A 10937-nucleotide genomic window follows, 5' to 3' on the forward strand; every position below is an offset into this window, starting at 1 on the left:
CTCTATTTCCTACTTTTCTTCTAATTTTGGTTGTATTGGTTTTGATAGTGTAAAACCTTTTTTATTTTTATATAATCAAAATTATTCATTTAACCTCCTGTAAAATACTTGATCTCTACTCTTATTCATAGACCCAACAAGTTAATTTCTTCCCTATTCCACTAATTTGCTTATCATATCATTCTTTATGTCTAAATCATGAACCCATTTGGAGCTTTGATATACAGTGCAAATGTTAATCTATGTCCAGTTTCTTCCAAACTATTTTCTAGTTTCCCCAACAGTTTTTGTCAAATAGTGAGTTCTTGCCCCAGTAATTGGGATCTTTGAGTTTATCAAATACTAGATTACTGTGTTCATTTGCTTCTGTGTACTGTGTACCTAATCTGTTCCACTGATCATTCTCTCTTAACCCATATGAAATTATTTTGATAATTACTGCTTTATAGTATAGCTTGAAATCTAGTACTGCTAGGCTCCTTTTCTTCCTATTTTTTTCATTGATTTCCTTGATATTCTTAATCTTTTGTTCCTCCAGATGAATTTTATTATGATCTTTTTCTAGCTCTATGAAGTGATTCTTTGGTAGTTTGATTGGCATAGCACTGAGTAAGTAAATTAACTTAGGTAGAATTGTCATTTTATTATATGGGTTTGGCCTATCTATAAAATATTAATATTTCTCCACTTATGTAGATCTATATTTGTGTGAACAGTACTTTGTAATTGTGTTCATATAATCCTGTATGTGTCTTGGCAAGTAGACTTCCAAATATTTTATGCTGTCTGTAGTTATTTTAAATGGAATTTCTCTTTCTATCTCTTCCTGCTAGAATTTTCTGGCTTTCTCTTAAATTGCCCCTTACTTCTTTTTTTTGCGGCATAGGAGTATTCCATGACATTCATATACTATAATTGGTTCATCCATTCCCCAATTGCTGGGCACTTCCCCCAACCCCATGTTTCCAGTTCTTTGCCACCACAAAAGTAGTTACTATAAATATGTTTGTACATGTGGGTCCTTTTCATTTTTCTTTGATCTCTTGAACCAGTGCTTTTTATTTCATTTTTTCTTTAACTACACAAATCTTTCCTCTCTGGAAACTCCTTGTCTAGAAAAGGGTATAGCCTAAACTAAATATGTTGCAAAAAATTAGAGGGATCTATAGTGAGTTGTTAAGAATGGCATAGCTCTTGTGTAGGGTATATATCTAACCTTTTGAGACTGACATCATGGATGACAAACTTTCTTTCACAATTTCTTTTCTATGCCACTGTTAGAAAATTTAACTAGATGCATCTGTTTTACTCAGAATAACAGGCTTCATGTTATTATTTCATTTTAGATTAAACTATAAGATGCATATATATGTATACATATACACACACGCATAGAGATAATGAAATGCTAATTTTGCCTACCACATAGAACAAATAATAACAGTAATAATAATTATAATTATAGCTAACACTTATATAAAACTTACTATGTTACCAAGGACCATGCTAAGCACTTTACAATTGTTTCACTTGATCCTTATAACAACCTTGGGAGGTAGGTGCTATTATTATCCTGATTTTATAGACAAGGAAATTGAGACAAACAGGTTAAATGACTTTCTCAGGTTTACACAGCTAGTAAAACTAAGTTAGAAGATTTTCCTTGCAGAGGGAAGGGTACTGGATTAAAAGCTTATTCAGCATATCCTGAGTCTACCTACTCCTTTCTTAACTCTGCTTCTAGAATCTCTACTTCCTTTAAAGCCCAGTCTTACATTATGATAACCCATCATCATCCCTAGCTAAGAGTCCTTTTCATTGTTGTTTAGTCATTTCTGACTCTATTAACTTATTTGGGGTTTTCTTGGCAGAGATACTAGAGTGGTTTTGCCATTTCCTTCTCCCGCTCATTTTATAGAAGAGGAAACTGAGGCAAACAGGGGTAAGTAACTTGCTCAGGGTCACACACCTAGTAAGTGTCTAAGGCTAAATTTGAACTCAGAAAGATGAGTCTTTCTGACTCCAGGTCTGGAGCTCTATCCACTCTACCATGTACCTGCCCTTCTGAGAGCCCTAGTTGTTCCCTATTCCCATCTAGTTCTCCTGTTTCTGTACATTTGCACAGACCATCACTATAATTTTCTCCTTTCCTCTACTTGCTAAAATCCCTCTCTTCCTTCAAGAATCAGTTCAAGTGCCACCTCCTCCAGAAAACCTTGCCTGGTCTCCAGCTAAAAGTGTTATTTCCTTCTCAAATTTTCCTAGAGTTTTTTTTTTTTTTTGTCTGGAGTTTTCCTTTCCTTCTGCTAGGCTTTGTTCTGCAGCATATATACCTCTGCATATGTCATTAGATCATAGCTCCTACATACATGCCTTTTAGACTATATAGAGATAAGGCAGAAACTCTCTTTTTATCTTGATATCTCCCAGTTCTGAAAAAACTAACCTCAGCTATATACATACATATACACATATACACACACATACACATGTATATACATATAGACATATATATACATATATAGTAGGAAATTAATTGATATGAATTAAATTGAATGAATGAATTGAACAGTATCGGAGGAAGGTCCCTACATGCGGGATAGAAACACCTTGGTAGACTGACTGATGAAAAGCCATGAACAAGAATCAGACAAATGAAAAAGTAAGGGCAAGTTGTAGTTTTCACCAGTGGAAAGAATTCCCGCACTGATGAAATAATGGAACCATCATTTTAAATTTACAATCACTTTCAAAGGATATTAGAAAAGTGTGAAACTGTTCTTTGGGCTAGCAGTTCCCTTTAAGCCACAGAACTGCAAAGCTGTTCTTCTTGAAGATGACTGGTCATCTCTGGACACTATAGATCATCTCAATCAGCTATATAGTCATCAGGAGGTGATTTCATTCCATCAGAACAGAGATCCCAGTGAAACAGTTCAGACTGACTCTCTAGGAAAGGCAAATCATCCTAACTGGATTTTCACTCACTGGGATTCTGCATCACCAAATTAGTGTGAAGGGTCTCTTCCAATTCAGCAAAGCAGCTGTAAGACCTGTCTTCCCCCTTTCTGCTCTTCCCTCTCAGACCAGAGGGGCATAATCAAACAACAGGTACCTCTCAAATGCTTCACCTCCCTTTACCTCTAGGGGGCAATGAAGGGCAACAGCTGGACAAGAAGTTCTTCCTACTCAGCATAGCAACTACAGTATTTATTCAACCTACCAGGAACTAGTAACCAAAGCCTTATCGATTGAAACTTTAATAACAACTGATGACTCCTACAGGTGATTTCTTCAAATAGCTCAGACAGAATGGCCTTTTGATCCTCTGCTGCTGCTGCTTTTCTTGTACTGCTTCTTTATCACTGCAAGCTCAGCCTCAGGCTCCAATCAAACAATAAATATTTATCAAATGCGCACCATGTGCCAGGCCCTGCGTTAAGCACAGGGGATACAAAAAGAGGGAAAAGACAATCCCTGCTCCTTTGATTAGATTGTAATCTAACGAATGAGACAACATGTAAACAAATATATACAAAATCAATTTAACAGAAAGAAGGCACTAAGATTAAGAGGGGTCAATCATTTAAATCAAAGTATTCTGGTAATCAATGACTCACTGTTCACTAATGAACTAGCAACTTGGCAAATTTCACCTATGAAATCAACATTTCTTGTTTTATCATCTCTCAAATTCTAAATAGTTATGTTTTCATTTTTAAATTGTACCCTCTTAAGTTTTAATAAAATTGTAAGCTAATGAGCCCAGGGACCCAAAAAGTTCTGTACCTACATGTTTTCAAAATCATCTTCCATCTCATTTTGTGTCCTTGAAACTGTGTGTTTCTTCATACTCACATAATACCACTTTTCTCTGTCCTCTTTAAATAATAAAATTGATCACATATAAACAAAAGCCTCACTCTTTACAAAATGAGTCAAGCTTTTATATTTATGCCATAGTTCATTTTCTATCCCAAATGGTCCCATCTGAAAACTATGTTCCTTTATACATCTATTTTAAGATTTTAGTAAACCAAAATTCTTTTCCTATTCCTTTCAGGCATCAAACTGTTCCCCAATTAACACTTTTTCTTTACATGAAAGTACTTTTTAGGGGCAGCTAGGTGGCGCAGTGGATAGAGCACCGGCCCTGAGGTCAGGAGGACCTGAGTTCAAATCCGGCCTCAGACCAAACACTTGACACTTACTAGCTGTGTGACCCTGGGCAAGTCACTTAATCCCAACTGCCTAAGCAAAAAAAAAAAAAAAGAAAGTACTTTTTCTGTCCCTTTCAGCACTAAAACTGCTCCATAGGGAAGGTTGTACCCTAATGGCCTTACATACATATGAAAATATCAAGGCCCTAAGAAGTATAGGGATACCTTTAAAGAAATAAGTAATACTCAAATATACCACCTTCAGTCTCTGTCAGAACTTCATCTGCTAAACCAAAAGACCATAGGTGCTACTATTTACTAGAAAAAAAGAGGAATGCTTCCTTTAACATCACTCTGCCTTTGTCTCAGAGATCTGGCCTCTTGAAATGTTGAATCTTTCAAACATTTCAATGGTTTTGAGGAGGGGTTTCAAAATCAAAAGGTACTTGTTTAACTTGTATCTACTCTTCATACCCCTCAGGTGTTTTCTCTGTCATCAAATTTTTTTCCTAAAATATTTTGTTTGGATGTCTCATTTGTCCCTATCACATTATATTTTATTTCATGATTCTGTATATATACACCATGTTCTTCCTATTAAATTCCAAGCATGGGGAAGGCAGGTATTGTATCATTTGTCATAATTATGCATTGAGTACTCCGTGGCTCCCTCTCCCAGAGCCAGATCTGCTACATCTGCCCCGCTGGGTTCTAGGGTACCCTGAGGGATTAGAGGACTATCTCTTCCTATGCTATCATCACCTTGAGCCTGGGCCAACTATGTTCCCTCCATCTGTTAAGGGTCCATGACTAGTACCTCAGTTCCATCTCACCACCTAACATCAGGTAGCTTTTTACAAATTTACTTCAAAGATAAAACAAGAATAAACTTCTCCCAATGCCTCTGAGGCATACTCTCCACTCCACTAATTTGGTCTCGAGGAACAATATGCTCAAGTCAGCTCAGTGCCTGAACAGTATTGATCCCAGGACATTCACAAACAAAGGCAACATCTCTCCTTGATTAGTCAGTAAGCATTTAAGTGTCTGCTATGTGCCAGCTACTGTGCTAAGCACTGGAGATGCAAACAAAGGCAAAAGATAATCATTGTTCTCAAGGAACTCATAGTACAAAGAGAGAAACAACATGAGAACAACCATAGACAAACTACAGACGGAACAAATTGGATGTGTTCTTGTTTCATCTACCACTGGGCTGGGATCTGGGAAGTCATTCCTGAAGGAAAGTAACTCCTTATTTCTCAGGACATCAATGTCATGCTGGTCGCAAATACAACATAACTGGAAACTTAACTGGATCCTTCCCCTCCTCTTGATTACATCTAAAACATAAATGTAACCAAATTGTCAAAATGTATATTTTACAACACAGCAGATGTTTAGCAAGGTTCAAAATGAACACTTCCTGGATGACGCTGAACAAACTACATGTCTTGTAAGACTCACAGAAACATCTGGATGCTGAGGAGCCCTCCAGACTTTTTGAACTCACAAGGTCATAGGTTTCACTCCCTTCACAGTTTCCCAAGGTCCCAAAAAAGTGCTTAGATAAAGAGGAAATAAATGAAGCTGACAGGCCTTTTTTGAATACTTCCGCTGCCAGTCAAAGACCTCTGTCTATAGATTCTTGGCAGTCTCTCCAAGGGATTTCCATTCCACACCATCTCATCTTCCCTAGAAGCAGGAAGCAGGATCCCCAGCAAATCCACATCGGGGAGATGCCATTAAAGGCACTCTGTGGGTGAGTCAGACCTCTATTTTTAATTGAATCCCCAGAATCCAATATAGGATTTTAACATATCATAGGTGCTTAATAAATGTTGATTGAGTTGAATTCAATTTTTAAAAATTGAATTGATTATTTTTCTACTGTAGTCTTCTGAAGGCTTCCAAGCTGATTTCATAGGAGTGGGGGGCAGAGAAGCAATGCAGAAGGACACACATAAACATACCTGGGTCACTTGCAGGGGGTAAGAGAAGGCTCACTCTCTTTCTCTCTCCCAGAGAGAAAATAACAACTATTATTTATATAGTGCTTTAAAGTTTATAAAGCATTGTACCTATATTATTTCCTTTGATCCTCATACCAACATTGGGAAGTAAGTGCTTGCCTGGCTGTGAGGAGCAGCTTACTTTGTATCTTCTAAATTACACACCCACATTTCTGGTGATCATTTTCCCTTCTTCAATTATTCTTAAGCATAGAGCAAAGTGGACTATGGAGAGATAGATCTTTTCATCTGGAAGGAGCTAGTAAAGAAATTGTTCCAGATGTTTCCATTCAAGATAATACAGGCATGTCGTATTTTTCTGCAGTATGTGAACATGTCACTTTTTGATGTACAACCGACTGCTTTAAAACTCAGTTTTGTGTTGTTGAGTATGGGGGGTGTGTGTGTGTGTGTGTGTGTGTTATAAAGGCAAATAATTGAAATGTTATACTTCTCAACAATATAATTTTGTTTTAGCATTTTACTAAACGTGGTTGTTTCATATAAATTCTTAATCAATGGATAAGTGAATCACATACTTCAACTTCCTAAAAGGATCAAGTTCAAGCATATAACAATTTATTTGGATTTTTTACATGGAGATTTACCAAATAAATCCTTGGATTTTCATTCTCCATTAATTTCTTTTGTAATTAGCTGTATTTATTTATTTTTAATACAACACATGTGAAATTTTGTTTTATACAAGATTCTGACTTCTAAAAGAGGAGACCAGAATGTACTACATATCTGCAGATAAAATGACACCCCAGAGAACATCTAGTTTAACCATTTCATTTGACCCATAAAGAAACTGAGTCCCAGAAGGGAAAAGTAATTTGACCAAGGTCTCATAGCTAAAATACAGGTCTCAAACCCAGAGTTTCTTCCTATCTGCCTTTCCCTTCATGTTCCTCCCAGTCCCTGCCTAGCTCAGTCATAGCAATGATGATGAGGAAGCACAGTGCCTTAAACGTTACAAGCATTTCATAAACGTTTGTTGAATTATATTGAATTTAATTGAATTTAAAGCTCAAATTAGATAATTCTTCAAGAAACATAACTGGATCTTTTCCCTCCTTCTGACCACATCTGACACATAAATGTGTCAAATTGTCAAAAACGTATATTTTACAATACAGCAGACATTAAGCAAGGTTCAAAATGAATACTTCCTGGATGGCACTGAACCAATGACATGTTTTGTAAGATTCACAGAAATGAAGAATTGAGGGCATTATTTTCTTACCTGATGATGATGATGAGGAAGATCATGGTGATAATACTTCAGTGCTCTGTTGCCTTATCATGATGTCTCATAAGTCTAAATAGCTCGAAGAATAATATGCCAATAAGACAGTAGCTCTGGCAGGTTCCATGAAATTGTAAAAGCTTCCAGTGTGGTCCCAGAAACTCTCAATGTCTGTTCTCAGAGAACCACCATGGCTAAATATAGAGAGAATTGTCTCCAGTGGGTTGGCCACCACATGAGAAATTCTTCATCCACAACAACTCAATAATAAAATTAATTTACATTTACAGACTACTACTTTTAAAGGTTTACAAGGCACTTCCTCCCAATAACCTGTGGGTAGAAATATTCCCATTTCACAGAACATGTTTGTTTTATCTTTCTCTAAGACACATCATATGATATTGTAGAAGTTTCCAAACAATAATAGAGTACCCTTTACCCTGGGACAGAGGATGCAAGACCTTTACAGATGGGGCACAAAACAATGGCCATAAGTATTGGATATTTTAACACAACTCCCACACAAATAGGTCTGCTTTTTTTCAATGAAAACAAAGTTCAACTCAGAGTATATGAAAGTAAGAGAAATATGACAAACTTGGTCAGACTAAAAGCAAAGGCAGGGTACAGATAGGTGACGGAGCCTGAAGTCAGGAAGACCCATCTTCATGAGTTCAATTCTGGCCTCAGAAACTTACTGTGTGACCCTGGGCAAATTGCTTAATGCTGTTTGCCTCAGTTTCCTCATCTGTGAAAATGAACTGAAGAAGGAAATGGCAAACCACTCCAGTGTCTCTGCCAAGAAAACCCCAAATCGGATCACAAAGAGTCAGACGCCACTGAACAACAAAACATTAAAGGTCACACGGTAGTTACTTAATATGGTATATTTAAACAAGGTTGAATTTGAGTCAGTATGTGTTGTTTCAGCACGGACGTTGCTGTCAATCGATGTAGGCTTATGACAAAATGGATTGTTTTGCTATGTGGTATGCTGTATATACTTGAAGTTAGACAATCATTGTGTGGAAGTTTGAAAAACCGTATTACTTGTTACATTCCTCAGTGTCATTCATCTTGATAAGCACACTACAAAAAGGGGTTTTCCACAAAACTGCCATTTTAAAAAATTAAAATAACTTGAGAATGGTTATAATCATTTGAAATTTTCAATAATAAAATTGAAATTCCATTGTCAATTATCTCTAATTTTTCAAGAGAAATAATATTATGGTAATGAGATGATGCATAATTGGATTGAAAGAAAAAATACACCAGAACAGCTGAAGTTAAAACAAACAAAAGCAATAGAGATATTTTAGCAGAAATACAGTAACACAAAACTGAAAGTCCAAATCCAGAAAATATGATCTTTGTCACTGGTGTTCACAAGTACCGTCACTGATAAAGAAAAAAGAAAGCTAGGTTTGCTTTGTACAGATGCTTTAGTTGCTAACATCATGAAACCTAATAAATTGTGATGACATCTTGAAAGTGCACATGTAGAATAGATTAGCACATCTTCTCAGATATAGGCCACAGAGACTAAAAGAGAAGCTGATGAGTCAATTGGATCTTGTGAGAAAAACTCCATCCAAATGTGTTAGAAGAGAGACCTGCTTCCAGGGCCAGGCCTCCTAGACTAGGCGTAAAGGGCTTCAAATTTGGAGATTACAGTCACTCACTTTAGGAATAGCACTAATGGAATTCAGGTACAGATATTGAGCTTCATTTGGCTATAACCAAAACCAATTATGGACTAGATGGACACATTCATGCTGGATGGAGTTGATGAGAATTCTGAATTAGTCGACAAAAGCTAAATTCTCCTATACTCATTGATATCGATGGCTGGGAAGAGAACAAATAAATCAGTCCGCGTTTGTTAAGTGCCTACTCTCTGCCAGACTCATCTTCCTGAGTTCAAATCTGGTATCAGAAACTTACTAGCTATGTGACCCTGGGAAAGTCACTTAGCCCTGTTTGCCTCAGTTCCTCATCTGTAAAATGAGCTGGAATCCCCCACCCCTGCCCCATTCCTATGAAATCAGCTTGAAAGACTCCAGTATCTTTGCCAAGAAAATCCCAAATGGGGTCACAAAGAGTTGGAGACAACTGGAATGATGCAGTAACAACAACAAAACAATATTCGTGTCATTAAAGGAAATTGGTAGTACTCCTTTTGCCTATTTTTTTCCAAATACTTTATATAGTATTGGAATTCATTGTTCCTTAAATGTTTGATATAATTCACTTGTGAATCCCTCTAATGCTGGTGATTTTTTTATAACTCATTCAATTTCTTTTTCTAAGACAGAGTTATTTAAGTATTTTGTTTCCTCTTCTGTTAATCTGGGCAATTTATATTTTTGTAAATATTCATCCATTTCACTTAGGTTGTTGGATTTATTGGCATACAATTGGACAAAATAGCTCCTAATAATTGCTTTAATTTCATCTTCATTGGTGGTGAATTCACTGTTTTCATTTTTGATACTGGTAATTTAGCTTTTTTTAATCAAATCAATCAATGGTTTATCTATTTCATTGGATTTTTTTTCATAAAACCAGTTCCTAGTTTTATTTATTAGTTTAACGGTTTTCTTACTTTTAATTTTATTAATCTTTCCTTTGATTTTCAGGATTTCCAATTTGGTGTTTACTTGTGGATTTTCAATTTGTTCTTTTTCTAGTTTTTTTTTAATTTGCATGTCCAATTCATTGATCTGTTCTTTCTCTATTTTATTGATGTAAGCATTTAGAGATAGAAATTTTCCCCTAAGTATTGCTTTGGTTGCATAATGTAAATTCTGGTATGTTGTCTCATTGTCGTCATTCTCTTTAATGAAATTATTGATTGTTCCTATGATTTATTTTCATACCCACTCATTCTGTAGAATTAGGCTGTTTAGTTTTCAATTACTTTTTAATCTATGTTTCCATATCACTTTAATAAATGTAATATTTATTGCATTATAGTCTGAAAAGAATGCATTTAATATTTCTGCTTTTCTGAATTTGGTTGTGAGGGTTTTATGCATTAATGCATGGTTAATTTTTATGAAGGTGCCATGTACAGCTGAGAAAAAAAAAGGTGTCCTCCTTTCTATTCCCACTTAGTTTTCTCCAAAGGCTATCATATCTAACTTTTCTAAAATTCTATTATTCTTTTTTACTTCTTTCTAATTTATTTCATGGTAAGATTCATCTAGTTCTAAAAGGGGAAAGTTGAGGTCCTTCACTAGTATAGTTTTACTATCTATTTCCTCCTCTAATTCATTTAACTTTTCCTTTAAGAATTTGGATGCTGTATCATCCAGTGCATATATATTTAGTATTGATATTATTCCATTGTCTATGGTGCTTTTTAGCAAAATGTAGTTTCCCTGCTTATCTCTTTTAATTAGGTTGGTGTTTGCTTTTGCTTTGTTTGAGATCACGATTGCTAACCCTGCTTTTTTTTTTACCTCATTTGAAGTATAATAGATTCTGCTCTAGCCCCTTATTTTA

The sequence above is a fragment of the Vombatus ursinus genome, unplaced genomic scaffold (genome assembly GCF_900497805.2).
Source record: "Vombatus ursinus unplaced genomic scaffold, bare-nosed wombat genome assembly UNPS02007284.1, whole genome shotgun sequence".
Taxonomy (NCBI): domain Eukaryota; kingdom Metazoa; phylum Chordata; class Mammalia; order Diprotodontia; family Vombatidae; genus Vombatus; species Vombatus ursinus.